This window comes from Aegilops tauschii, chromosome 6 (genome assembly GCF_002575655.3).
Source record: "Aegilops tauschii subsp. strangulata cultivar AL8/78 chromosome 6, Aet v6.0, whole genome shotgun sequence".
Classification (NCBI taxonomy): Eukaryota; Viridiplantae; Streptophyta; class Magnoliopsida; order Poales; family Poaceae; genus Aegilops; species Aegilops tauschii.
Genome location: NC_053040.3, coordinates 481,329,892 through 481,344,285, shown reverse-complemented (window position 1 = coordinate 481,344,285; position 14,394 = coordinate 481,329,892).

Genomic DNA, 14,394 nt, shown 5'->3' with positions numbered 1-14,394 from the left:
CACAAACATACAGACGATTCTACTTCTGCATAAGTACACCTTGATTTTTTACATGCTTGTCATGCTTTGGTTTGATTTTGTGTATACAAGAGATCTTCCCAGTTTCAAAACAAAAACACTTGAATGGAATTAAACATGAATTTTTTTTAACAAAGATTTATGTACACTTGAAGGATGTCCATTGGAGGGACGCATTCGATGTGTTTGACCAAAGGTTTAGTGTAAGTTGATGCGACATGCTCATTCGATGGAATTAAACATGAAAGATTTGGAAAAAGTTTACGAATTCAAAAAATTGACGAATTAGAAAAAAGTTTGTAGATTTTTGAAACATATTCAAGGATTCAAGAAATGACTAAATTTGAAAACAATGTTTGCATATTAAAAACAATATTTAGTAATTCACAAAATGTCCGTGGATTCAAAAATGTCTTTAATAAATAAAATCCTGAAAATCAAAAAATATTTAGGAAATTGGAAAAGTTCATGAATTCAAAATTTAAAAAGATGTTCATGAATTCCGAATTTGAAAAGATATTCAAGAATTTAAAATAGGAAAAAATAAAGAAGGAAAAAGAATTAGGAAAAGGTTAAAATAAAATAAAAATACAAAAATGGGAACTAAAGACAACAGAAAGGAGAAACCGAAACCCATGGAAATCCCACATAGAAAAAACTCTATACGAAAAACGTGCTAAAGATACACAACGCAATATGTCCAATAAGCCCAAATGATATCGATGTCTTGACAAAGAAGATCGATTAGCATCAACTCAAAAAAAAAAGATCGATCAGCCGCCAACATGTCGGCGGCTCCTCATCACCGACCGCCGCACGGCCAGGGCGCCACCACCGACTCCTCGCCCTTTCTTCACCACCTCCACCAGCGTGAGCTACCGTAGCCCAACACCGGCGTCAGACTTGTCACCGGAGGCGCCTACCAACCCCATGCAGTGGTGGGTTTCATCGGAGTCCCTCCCCTGCAAGATCTGCTGCATTGCGAGGTTTGGAAGTGCTCCCCTTGATCAACTCAACTCGCTGCAGATGTGAAATTGACACCCTAGAGCACAACATAAATTGACTCTGCTGCAGCCGCAAATTTAAATTGTGTCTCTATCTAGAGTAGAAGCAAATCGACTCTGTGGAAGGGATAAAGAGGGATTGGCAGAATACGATGGATGTATTATTGAGCTTCGAGGGAGAGTATATATTGTGTACAAGACTTGGAGGGAAGACGCCTCTCCTAGAGATTAGGTAGGAGACAGATTAAAAATCCTAGACTACCAAATACATGTATCCCAAATATATCTCTGACACCCCCCTCGCAGTCGTAGCGGTAGCGTTGCGAACAACAGGAGTGTCGCAGACTATCAGACTGGAAAGAATAGCCGCTGATGGGCTAACATCCCCCGCAGTTGCAGCGGGAGCGTCATCGACGGTGTCGCGTTACGGACGCGTCGACTGTAGAGGAAGCCAACGAGTTGCTCAAGCGAGGTGATAGCCCTTTGTGTCGATGTTAATGTAGCTGAGAGCGTAGGGTGGTGTAGCCGTAGTCGAGGTAGCCGAACGAGAGACGCTGATACGTCTCCAACGTATCTATAATTTTTTATTGTTCCCTGTTGTTATATTATCATTCTTGGATGTTTTACAATCATTTTATAACAACTTTATATCATTTTTTGGGACTAACTTATTGACATAGTGCCCAGTGCCAGATGCTGTTCTTGCTTGTATTTTACTTCGCAGAATATCAGTACCAAACGAAGTCCAAATTCCACGAAACTTCTTGAGATTTTTTTCTGCCCAGAAGACAAGTTGGGAGCCAAGGAAGAGCGCCAGGGAGGCCCGTGGGGCCCACAAGACACCAGGGCACGCGTGGGTTCTCTCCACCGCCTATTAGCTCTATAAATACCCAAATATTTCAGAAACCCCGGGGGAGTCGACGAAACACAATTCCAACAGTCGCAAGTTCCAGAACGACAAGATCCAATCTATAGCCCTATTTCGGTACCTTGCTGGAGGGGAACACGATCACATAGGGGTTCATCATCCTCACCGGTGCTCCTCCGATGATGCGTGAGTAGTTCATCATAGACCTACGGGTCCGTAGGCAGTAGCTAGATGGCTTCTTCTCTCTTTGATCTTCAATACAATGGTCTCCTCAATGAGATCTATTTGATATAACTCTTTTGCGGTGTGTTTTTGGGGATCCGATGAATTGCGAGTTTATAATCAATTCTATCTATGAATATTATTTGAGTCTTCTTTGATCTCTTATATGCATGATTGTTATAGCCTCGTATTTCTTCTCCAAAACTTTGGTTTGGTTTGGCCAATTAGATTGATTTTTCTTGCAATGGGAAGAGGTGCTTTGTGATGGGTTCGATCTTGCATTGTCCTCACCCAGTGACAGAAGGCGTAGTGAGGCACGCATGTATCATTACTATTTAGGATAAAAAGATGGGGTCTATTCCTACATGAATAGATCTTGTCTACATCATGTCTTATTGCATTACTCCGTTTCTCCATGAACTTAATACACTAGATGCATGCTGGATAGCGGTCGATGTGTGGAGTAATAGTGATAGATGCAGAATCGTTTCGGTCTACTAATTTGGACGTGATGCATATATACATGATCATTGCCCTGGATATCATCATAATTATTTGCTCTTCTATCAATTAACCAACAGTAATTTGTTTACCCACCGTATGCTATTTTCTCGAGAGAAGCCACTAGTGAAGTCTACAGCCACCGGATCTATCTTTTATCATATTGTTTTCAGATCTGTTATTCCAAAACCCCAAAAATACCTTGCTGCACTTTTTCTTTATTTATTTTATTTTGTATTTTCTCAAGATCTATTTATCCAATCTTATACAATTTAATCCATCTCAATATCGTGGAGGGATCGACAACCCCTCTTACGCGTTGGGTTGCAAGTTTTTGTTATTTGTGTGAAGGTACCACTTACATAGTGTTGCTTGGTTCTCCTACTGGATTGATACCTTGGTTTCGTAACTGAGGAAATACTTATCGTTGATGTGTTGCATCATCCTGTCCTCTTCGGGAAAATACCAACGCGAATACAAGCAATCAGACGCCATGGTCGATGTAGAGTCAGCGTGGCTGGTGTCGAGGTAGGCGTCGTGGACCGGGAAGAAGAGCGGTGGCGGCGGTCTGAGGTGGCGGCGGCGGCTAGGTTAGGAGCACGGCGGTGGTGCTCGAAGTAGGCGAGGAAGAACCCGACAACATGATGAAAATCGGCGCGGACGGTAATGTTTCCGCGTCTAGGGAGGTGGCGTGGCACGTACCACGTAGGAGTCAGCGCGTGGGGACGGCGGAGTGGACTGTATGCCGCGGCGCTACGACCCAAAGGGGCGACGCAGCGGTAGCGCGCAGTCGGGGCGACAGGGGAGAAGACCTCAGGGTGGCGGCAGGGACCGCGTGTCACGCTCGCTACGGCCCGATGGGGCGACGCAGCGGCAGTGTGAGGGTCGGTGCAGTCATGGGGACGGCCTAGAGCGGACGGCCTCGAGGCGGCAGTGGACCGCGGGCCACGGCACTACGACCCAAAGGGGCAACGCAACGGCAACACCCAGGTCAGTGCATCCACAGGGAGAACCACGGGGCGACGGCAGGAACCGCGTACCACGCTCGCTACGACCCGATAGGGCGACGTAGGGACAGCACGAGGGTCACTGCAGCCACAGAGATGGCCTGAAGCGGACGGCCTCAGGACGGCGGTGGACATTACGATCCGAAGGGGCGACGCAACGGTAGGACACGGGTCGATGCAGCTGGGGAAAAACCATGGGACGGCGACGCTGCTGTCCGAAAAGACGATGCAACTACAGCCCGTTGCTCGATCGGACAGACGCGCTATACTCGTAGACGATCCCCATAGACATGGGGAGCTGGGTGCAGACGGCTGAGTAAACCGAAAACACAGCAAGCAAGATCGAGAAGACGCGCAGGGATGCAGGTAGTCGTGCAGCCGATGGGAACCAGCCTTGTGCACGGATGCATGCATGCACCCAAGCATACTCGCACGTGATGCAACCCACATGCAAGTAGCAGGACTTGCACAGGTTGCATGATTCACATCCGGTGTAGATCGACATGGCAGTCAATGACGGTGCAACCGGCCACCGCAACAGCACATGCGTTGCACGCGTGAACCTAGGGCGATCCGGGTGAAGGCGGGAGTTGTTGTCGAGGTCGGAGTAGAGATGCGTTGTAGATGACGAATGGTAATGGACGATGCAACCCGATTTTTAGATCAGAGAACCAAAAAAGATTACCGACCAACTGATCGGTCAGAGAGAAAAATCCCAATCAACGAATCAGGAAAAGGGCTCTCTAGGGCAATTGATCAACACAATCGGCGGACAAACCCTTGGTACGGGCAGCGGGGCCCTTGGTGGCGATCATGGAGATCGACCGCCTCAGGGACGGCAAGATGCGGAAGCGATGGCGGCTAGGGTTTAGGATCGGGGTAAGGCTGATACCATGGAGAAGGGATAGAGAGGGATTGGCGGGGTATAATGGATGTATTATTGAGCCTCGAGGGCGAGTATATATTGAGTACAAGACTTGAAGGGCAAGAAGTCTTTTCTAGAGATAAGGTATGAGACAGATTACAAATCCTACACTACCAAGTACATGTATCCCAAATATATCTCTGACAGACTCATTGCTGTCTCACAACCAAAAATCATCGCACATAACTGACCAAGTGCGCGCCACGTCGCAGTGGATCCTGAGTTACAACATTCTGAATTTTCACGACCATAAAGATGCCATTTTTCTTTGCTCCCATTGCTTCAACAGATGACATGAATTTGTTAGTAGTACTTGTATAGTAACCACTGACACAGGAAGACGTGTGTTCAGTAACCAGTCAGCTGGACAGCTTCCTCTCTGCATGTTCTGAGTTCATACAAGATGGCATTTTTTTTCTTTCTAGAATTAGTATTCAGTGACCACTGGCACTAGACAAGAACTGTTGTTCCATAACACACAAGTAGTACTAGATATGATTTCTCTGAAGATCATGGGCAGTTAACAGGAGAAAAGAAACAAGTCTTGCATGTTCAGACTTCAGACTTCAGACCATAAGCAAGAATTCCCTGCACCATTAGTTTAAGCATGCAATCACATGGGAACAGAGTGGGAGACAAACTAAAACAAAAGGAGGCGCCAGATGCCTCAACTCCAAACACAAGATTTTTATTCTCAGTTTCTCACCAGTAAACACACATGCACGTGAGAAGCATCATTCCTTTGATGTACAGATCAAACATTTTCTATGACAGCTGCAGCTCATCATGAACAAAACCTGACTGATTCATCAACTAATCATTGTCACATAGATTTGACTGTCATTGACTGAACTCGGTCTTTGCACAAGTGAGACGACATTGTTGCGCATGCGATCTTTCATGCACGATTCGTGCACAACAGGATTTGCCGAAATTGCAGCAAGAAGAGTGTCAGTACTAGCTGAGTAGGAGCAGGGAGAGGCTCGAGTAGCTATATCCTATAGCCCGTCGTGGTGCTGCCAACTGCTGCTGCTGCCATTGCCATTGCGGGCAAAAGGCGCAAATTTGACCTCAGGACGAAATTATTTTACAAACTAAACTGTTTTTAAAAATATTTCACCTAGTTGACCTTTAATGTGCAATGCCTAACAGCAGGGCGCTGCACTCTACTGTGCAGCGCCTAATTGTCCTGTGTAGCGCCTGACAACTAGGCGTTGCACTACACTATGCAGCGCCTAGCTGTAAGGAGCTCCATAAAAGGTTCAACGGTGTGAATTTTTTTTAAAACAATTCAGTTTGTGAAATACTTTTGCTTTAAGGTCAAATTTATCAATTTTGCCGCCATTGCGAGTAAGTATCATGGTGGCAGCAGCGCCAGGCTGATGGCGACAACAAGCAAGAGCAGATGGTGTGAGACGTGACCAATACTACATTACTTGCATGGCGTACGCGGATGTAAATTAAGTTGTACTCGAGGCGACGAACTGAAAAGTAGTACGCCCTAGACGAGCATCTGATGCCAGCTCCAACGCACGATCCCAAAAATGGTCTGGCCGCGTCCGTTTTAGGGTAAATGGACATAACAGCCTTCGAGTAGCTATAGCCCGTGCCCGTCGTGGTGCTGCCAGCTGCTGCTGCTGCCATTGCCATTGCGGGCAAAAGGCGCAAATTTGACCTCAGGACGAAATTATTTTACAAACTAAACTGTTTTTAAAAATATTTCACCTAGTTGACCTTTAATGTGCAATGCCTAACAGCAGGGCGCTGCACTCTACTGTGCAGCGCCTAATTGTCATGTGTAGCGCCTGACAACTAGGCGTTGCACTACACTATGCAGCGCCTAGCTGTAAGGAGCTCCATAAAAGGTTCAACGGTGTGAATTTTTTTAAAAACAATTCAGTTTGTGAAATACTTTTGCTTTAAGGTCAAATTTATCAATTTTGCCGCCATTGCGAGTAAGTATCATGGTGGCAGCAGCGCCAGGCTGATGGCGACAACAAGCAAGAGCAGATGGTGTGAGACGTGACCAATACTACATTACTTGCATGGCGTACGCGGATGTAAATTAAGTTGTACTCGAGGCGACGAACTGAAAAGTAGTACGCCCTAGACGAGCATCTGATGCCAGCTCCAACGCACGATCCCAAAAATGGTCTGGCCGCGTCCGTTTTAGGGTAAATGGACATAACAGCCTTCGAGTAGCTATAGCCCGTGCCCGTCGTGGTGCTGCCAGCTGCTGCTGCCGCCATTGCAAGTATTGTAGTGGCCAGGGCCGGGCCCACAGTTGTGCCGAATGTGCGGCCCGCACAGGGTCCATAATTGAGGGCCCCAAATATGTTATATAGGCCTACTATTTCTAGAAAGAAAATCCTAGGTGCCGATGGAGCTGGTTCTGAGTCGAGGCCATCGAGCGCTGCTGGTTATCGACTCGATCGATCTTTCAGAAAAAAAAGAATCTGCTCGATCGATAAGATGGAAACGGGATCGTCGCCTGGTAGGTCTAAAAAAACAATGGGATCGCTACAGCAGTCGATCGGGATCGTTTGATCAGGAAACCACAACAGCAGTTGCGTCGGCCGGTCGGCGTCGCTACAGGAAATGGGATCGTCTCGTCGCCTTCGCCTCATCAGATCGATCGGATCCAGCCCGCTGCCGCTGTTGCCTTCCTGGCTTCCTCTAATAAATTTCAAACTCGTCGCCTCGTGGGATCAATCCGTGACCGACTCCAGCCTCAAGGCGCTTAGTGAGTCCTCCTTTTCGATTTACTTCAGTTCCTACTCCTAATTCTTACTTTCCTAATTAAGTTTTGGCAAGGATCGTTACTTCGTTAGTCTTAGAGACCGGTTCTTACCTCCTCGGTTAAAGATCACAGTGCAACAGTTCAACCGGACAGGACCCAAAACTAGGTGAGTTAATGTTTCGTCTAATTGCCAAACATTGACGCCTACATACATTATAATTGCTCGTTTGATCAATTATTTAGTTTCACACAGGCCCCGAATTTTGCTGTTCAGTCACTGGTAGCGGCAGCGGCAGGCTGACCACGACAACCGAAGCACGTACAGCAAGCAAGAGCAGCGAGCAGATGGCCAAAAGCTCCTAGGACTTGACGATATATATACGTCTCCTACTAGTGCTTTGTACACCGGTGCGAGCTCGTGTCGTGTTGGTTCCAACTGATAAACCGAAAAGCACACGGCACGGGGAGCATCTTATCATGCCCTCTTGGCCACTTCGCCTGCAGCGTCCACTCCATTGCTCCCCGCTGCAGAATGCAGGCGCAAGCAAGCACCGAAGCAGACACAAACGCAGCCAAAGCTGCCGGGCGGGTCATGCAGCATGTCCAGTGTGGCGCGGGCGCGTGTACGTTGCCGCCCGCGAAAAAGTAGCAGGCCAACTAATCAATCAACAATGGAACGTGTGCGTGCAGAGATTTTTACTATTGCACTGCAGTACGTACTAGCGTGTTGCCACGATATATACGTATACTGTATGCGCGGCAGTTTTCTGTTGCACATTTTCATTCCATCTCTACTCGCGCATGCGTCTAGGGCTCTAGGCGTGCCGACGGTGGTAGTTTCACGAGAGCCGCTCACGTGCACGGTCCGGGCAGGGCAGTGGCCGATCCGGTGAGCTCACTCGCCCGCCGGCCACCCTACCTCAGAGTCTCCCATTCCGTCCCACCTACAGCGGCATGCGCGCGCGCGGACGCAAAAGATACACCGCCCATTTCTGGGCCTCTGTCCCAAAAGCCACCAGCTCCAAAGGCGTCGAACTGGAACCCGTCCGGCCGGCCGGCCGGCGGGCATCGCCGTCATCATCACACACGACGCACGAAGGCGTACGTTGGCATGGATATAATGGGGCCCGGCCGGCGAGCTTTAAACCCCAAAGCCAAACAGTCTCGCTTGGATTACAGCTAGTCAGAGCACTGAGGCACTGAGCTCGCTGTCAGGTGCAAATGGCGCTTATACCCCCGACCCCCCTCTCCCTCTTCTGACAGCAATGTACTCCCCTCTCTCTCCTGCTGGCTGCTGCTACTACGAGAGCCTACTGCCAGGCAAGTGCCAACGAGAGAGGAGTAGGAGCCTACTGCTGCTACTACTAGCCCGTGTACAGGTACTAGGAGCACTTTAACTAACCAAACCGGCCAGAGCTGCGGAGAGCAGGCGCCAAGGGGTGTTAGTAGTGTACTGTGCTGCTGTAGCGACGCCGTCTCTCTCTCTCTGTCTTGTCTCGTGTAGCCAAAGCGGCTCGTGGTGGGTGCTGCTGTAGCGACGCTGTGTCTCTGCTCTGGCTGCCTGCGGCATCCTGCAACCAGTAAATAAATACCACGCTCCATGCGCATTTGGTGTATTGGAGACGATCGAGGCCGTTGTTCGTTGAGCACGCGGGGAGGCCAACAGAACCAGCCGGATGCCGCCACGCGCCCCGACGCCGGAATTATAACGTTTCCCTGTTCTCGGCCCCGGGGCCCCGGCCGGTCTCATCGTCTCGTCTCTCTGGACTGCATGCACCCCGGCAACCAGACGGCGCGGCCTCCCTGCGTCCTCCCTGTCCGCTGCACGTCGGCTGTACGAGCGAGCGAGCGAGCGGGTACTGGCAAATGACCGGTCGCCCGACTCGTTCGTCGCCGTGATACGTCCGGAGTGACGACACGATCGATGGCCCGGCGGGACATCGTGTTCGATCGCATGCAACGAGCTCATTTATGCCTGCGTACCTTGTGTCGTATTCAGTGAAAATGGACAAAACTGGCCCTTATCGGAAATTTCAACATAAAATGACCCCAATCTAAAAATATTTCACGAAATAGCCCTTTCGCATGCTATTTGGCATGGCGTTTTAGGCCGGGGCGCCATGCTACATGTCGCTATCATGGCGCCCTAGCCCCGGACGTCATGCAAAAGAGGGCCATTTCATGAAATATTTTCAGATTGGGGTCATTCTGTGTTGAAGTTTCAGATAAAGGCCAGTTTTGTTTATTTTCACTCGTATTCAATGGTGCTGCGACCTTGGCGGGACGCAACAATGGTCACCGTGTCAGCGTTGCAGCAGGGCGGTGCGTGTACGAGCAGTGCCGGTGGAGTACCACGCTAGGGGTCGAAGCAGCTTTTTATCCATCGCCAAATATCGGCCCCCAGGCCGCCGGACACCGACCGACGCGGAGGAGTTCAGTACCGCAGCAGCCCGCCGTGTTTTTGCACGTACTCTACTAGGTTGACTTACTAGCGGCCAAACTGTTTTCCACAGCTACACTTTTTGGCTCGGGCCCCGTTTGGATAAGCCAATTCCTGTCATCTTTCCCGCAAAAAGAAATTCATTTCATCTTGTATGCTCGACCGGAGCGGCATTTCTCGTGGCGCGAACACGGTTGTTTCTAGTCTACGCTTTTCCAGGGGAGCGAGGAAACGCTTTTCTGTTTTTAAGTGCTGTGTACGTAGATGTACTACAAACACGACAGTAATACATGTGTGGAGATGTGTGACCCACTCCTGGACGAGCCACACGGAGGCGGAGCAGACGTGAAGCGGGACCCACGGCTCTCGACCGACGCGACCGATGTGCACCATACACTATTTTCTTCCTTAAAAAACACGTCCCAGCCCGTAGGCATGCAGCTGCCTCCTGCTCCCCTGCTGTAGCCAAGTAACCAACCCTGTGTCTCTGCTGCCTTGTTTATTGCGACGCGAAGGTGAAGGAGGGGCCACGACGCCGGAAACGAGCCAGCCACATCCAAAGCGAAGCGAGGCACGCCACCGGATAGCCGCTACGTAGAACCCGGCGCCGGGGTCATCCTCTCCTCGCCGCGTGCGCACGTCGGCAAACGCGAGGCGGCGGCCGGTTGTGTTGTGCGTGTGCTGTGTGTGTTGCTTGCTTCGAGTGCAAGGCTTTGATCGATCGAAACTGCGTGGCGCCGCGGCATGGGCGGGCGCCCGAGTCCGGTTTCGCCTCCGCTAGCTCTAGTCCACTGCTCAGCTGGGTTCCCATACTTCCTAGCGAGGTCGACCGATCGCGACGGCGGGCGCCGGCACGTCGTCGTCCGTCGCCAGTTCGCCACCACACACGCACACGGCCGTTCGCATGCATGGCCGGGCGTGTCGACCGCATTTCAGTTCGTACCGCCGCGCCTCGGCTCTCGGCTCGTGCTCTTTTCAACGCAGGCGCGGTGCGTACGGTGTACAGTACTACTGTTTTCGGCCTGTACCTCCACACCAGGGGAGGCAGGCTTATCCATTTCATTTTTGTTTCCAACGGGCCGGGTTTGTCCACTCGATGCCGCGAGGCAGGGCACGCAGTTGATACGGTAATTTTATTTTTTCAGCCGTACTTTCGATCAGCATTTACTGAATTTAGAAGGCGAGTAGCTAAATCAACATTTTTCTCGTCCTTTTCAAGTTGTATATACGAATTCTAAAGGCTGGTTCAAGTTTTTCACCGGGGACTTAAAAATAGATAATTCTAGGTCGCTCATGACATAACCTTGGCCAGTCCAACAATTCGTCCGGTCGCTTCCCACCCGCACGAGGTAGCAACCCACCTCCGTCCAATCGGACGTACGAGTGCGTCCCACGATCATTGCAACAAAACACCTGACTGTTTGCTACAACGGTTGATTCGTCTGACCCGACCACACCCGAGAACACGGGAGGTGCAGTTTGTGTCGCCCCCGTAGTCTCCTTCGATGGTCGGAACCGTCAGAGGCCTGTGTCCGCCGACCAGCGCGGCTTGGGGCGAGCTCCCCAAACAACACGCCTGTCCTTGGAATTGCTACAACGAGGTCTTGCATCCGTGAGAAGCTGCTAGCCGCCATGGATCTCGACTCGACCTCTCTTGTTAGGATGAGCTCCGTCGCCCTTCCATGTTGAGTTCCTTCGCGTCTGCTTGACGCTGGTGGTATTGGACTAATGTTGCGGCGAACGCAACGACACATGAACAATGTGGCGGTCTTCGAGCATGCAGCCCGCCATGGTCGAGATGAATACGATTGGGTGAGAATATACTCCAATACCCAAGATACATCCTCTCATAGAATTCTTGCAATGACTCCTTGATTTTAGTTCATGAGCACCACATGTACAAAAGTTCGGTTGGATGCCTCTCCATGTTTGTAAAACTGAATGCTAGTACACGTTTCTTAGTGTTATTTGGAGAAAAAATATGCTACGAAGACACACTTGCCACATGCTACATGCTGCAGAAGAATTTATTCAAAATTGAAGAAAAAGAAGTTGATATTTGAACTTGTGCAACATGCTACTACCTCTGTCTGGTTTATTGGTCCTCTTTGTATTTTGTCCCAAATTTTAATCATAGATTTAACTAACAAAATGTTAATACATGTCACAAAAAATATATTGTTGGATTCGTATTTGAACATAGTTTTCATGATATTATTTTTCCTAGTTTATATTTTGTTACCTAAAATTATGATCAAAATATGGCCCTAAATACAAGGAGGACTAATAAACCAGGACATGCTATGTGTTAGTTGAAAAAACATGTTCTATTTGTAGCAAAAAAAACGACGGTCCGACTTACCTAAAAACGTAGTTTTTGTGTTCAGATATGAACTATTGACCTGCGGTCCGAATATTTACTCAAAAATGTCTTGCATGTATGCTCTAAAAAATTGCTACAAAGGATGAATTTTGTTTCTAAACTAAAATATAACATCATAAGCCACACCCCCCCCCCCCCCCCTCATAGAAACATATGGTTGATAGAAGGGTTGTTTGTATAATATTTAAAAAATTGTTTCATGGTTTGTCTTTGGCATAAAAAAATGTTGCTGATTGATTTGAGTTTCAACTAAAAGTGGCCCCTACATGAACGTGTAAACTATGTTTCATATACTGCATCCATTAGGTAGAATCTGCATATATATTTGAAGTTTTAAAACAATAACTTGTGCACTGATTTTGTTGCGGGATGGTGCTCCAGAGCCATTGATTTTCCTTGATGATGAACTGCTAGAGGCTACGGCAGGAGATGAAAAAGGTGGCTTTGATCTAAATGGGCCTTCGAAAATGGATAGTGAAGACAACATGCATCAGAACATGGATGATGCGGCAGAAAACTTGGATGATGCAACGCATAACAATGACCATGATGCCCATAACAATACCGATGAAAATGTTGTGACACTTGTTGAGTAACCAGATGATGAGGATGTATCATCGCCGCTAATTATCCCATTCATTCGAATGCATTTTGACAATGTTAATGAAGCACAACGCGTGTACAGTGATTATGCAATGAAGATGGGATTTTGTACTCAAATTGTGACATCGAGGTACAACAAGAGAAGAGGCTCTGAGAAGGTTTTGATGAAGAGAGTTTTGAGTGCATACACTCCTGGAAGACTGCTTCGAAGAATAGCGGTGGTAGCATTTGTAATGGCGCTCCGACAAATCAGTATGATGATATTGACATGAACTTTGCTGGCCAGGATAAAATCATCAGGTGGGATATTATGTTTAGACCCAAATACCAAGCAGGGCTTGGGATTGATAACTTAGAAATTAAAAATAAATGCTTGCTAAGAAAATGGTTATCTAGGTTATCAGTTGAGACTAATGGTATGTGGTCACAGATTCTACGCAACAAATACTTACAATCTAAGACTTTAGCCCAGGTTACCATAAGACCTAATGACTCGCCCTTTTGGAAGGGGCTAATGTACCGATCTGAGGTTTTTGGACAAAGATTGAATACAAGAGATGAACTAGGGTTTGAGATGAGATGGTGTTGATGAAGATTGATCCTCCCATGACGAGAGGATCGTCGGTGATGTCGATGGCTTCGATTTCCCCCTCCCGGAGAGAAGTATCCCCGGCAGAATCGCTCCGCCGGAGAACAAAAGTGCTCCCGCCCAGACCGCCTCGAGACGCCGGCGCTTTGCCTCGAAAGGCTTCTCTTATTTCTTTTTCTAGGTCAAAACCCTTCATATAGCAGGAGAAGGGCACCGGAGGCCAGTTGTGGGCCCCACAAGGCATCAGGGCGCGCCCAAGGGGTGGCCACGCCCTGTTGCCTTGTGAGCAACTGGTGGCCCCCTCTCGTATTTCTTTGCTCTAGTATGGTTTTTTATATATTCAATAAAAAATCTCCGTGAACTTTTAGGTCATTTGGAGCTCTGCAGAATATGTATCTTTTACGTAGCTCTTTTAGGTCCAGAATTCCAGCTGCCGGTAATCTCCCTCTCCATGTAAATGTTGCAAATTAAGAGAGAAAGGCATTAGAATTGCATCATAAAGTGGAATAATGACCAAAAATAATATATATAACCGTAAGAAAACATGATGCAAAATGGACGTATCACCGTGATCCCAGTCATCATTGCAAACACAACAGAAACACAAATTAGGCATGAAGCAAGATCAACCAAGGCTATCAACTACCCATGTGAACATTATGGGAGTGGAATTTTTTTACAATGCAAGATCAGCTCCATATGGCAAACAAACAAGCAAATCCCTCAACTGTATCAAGAAACATTGGTCTCGTGAACCAGATCAATTAGCAGAGGGGTAGGAGTTCAAAAGATGCCAACCTTACGCAATGTACATGGCCAAAAGGGATGGGGATGGGAAGAGATGAATCAAGACGTGAGGGAGAGGAGTTCGAAGGCAGCTAGATGTGGCTGGCGGCGACGGCGGGGGGAGTGGAGGTCCGAAGGGAAGGGTAGCGGTGGGAGGCGGCCAACTGCAACAGCATGGGACGTTAGGTACGCGAAGAGGAGGGCAGCAGTGGGCGGCACATTTCAGGTGGGCAACAAGAGTTGTCAGCGGGCACATAGCGAGATAGAGGATGGGAAGAGGACGTGTGTGTCATGGAGGACCCGCTGAA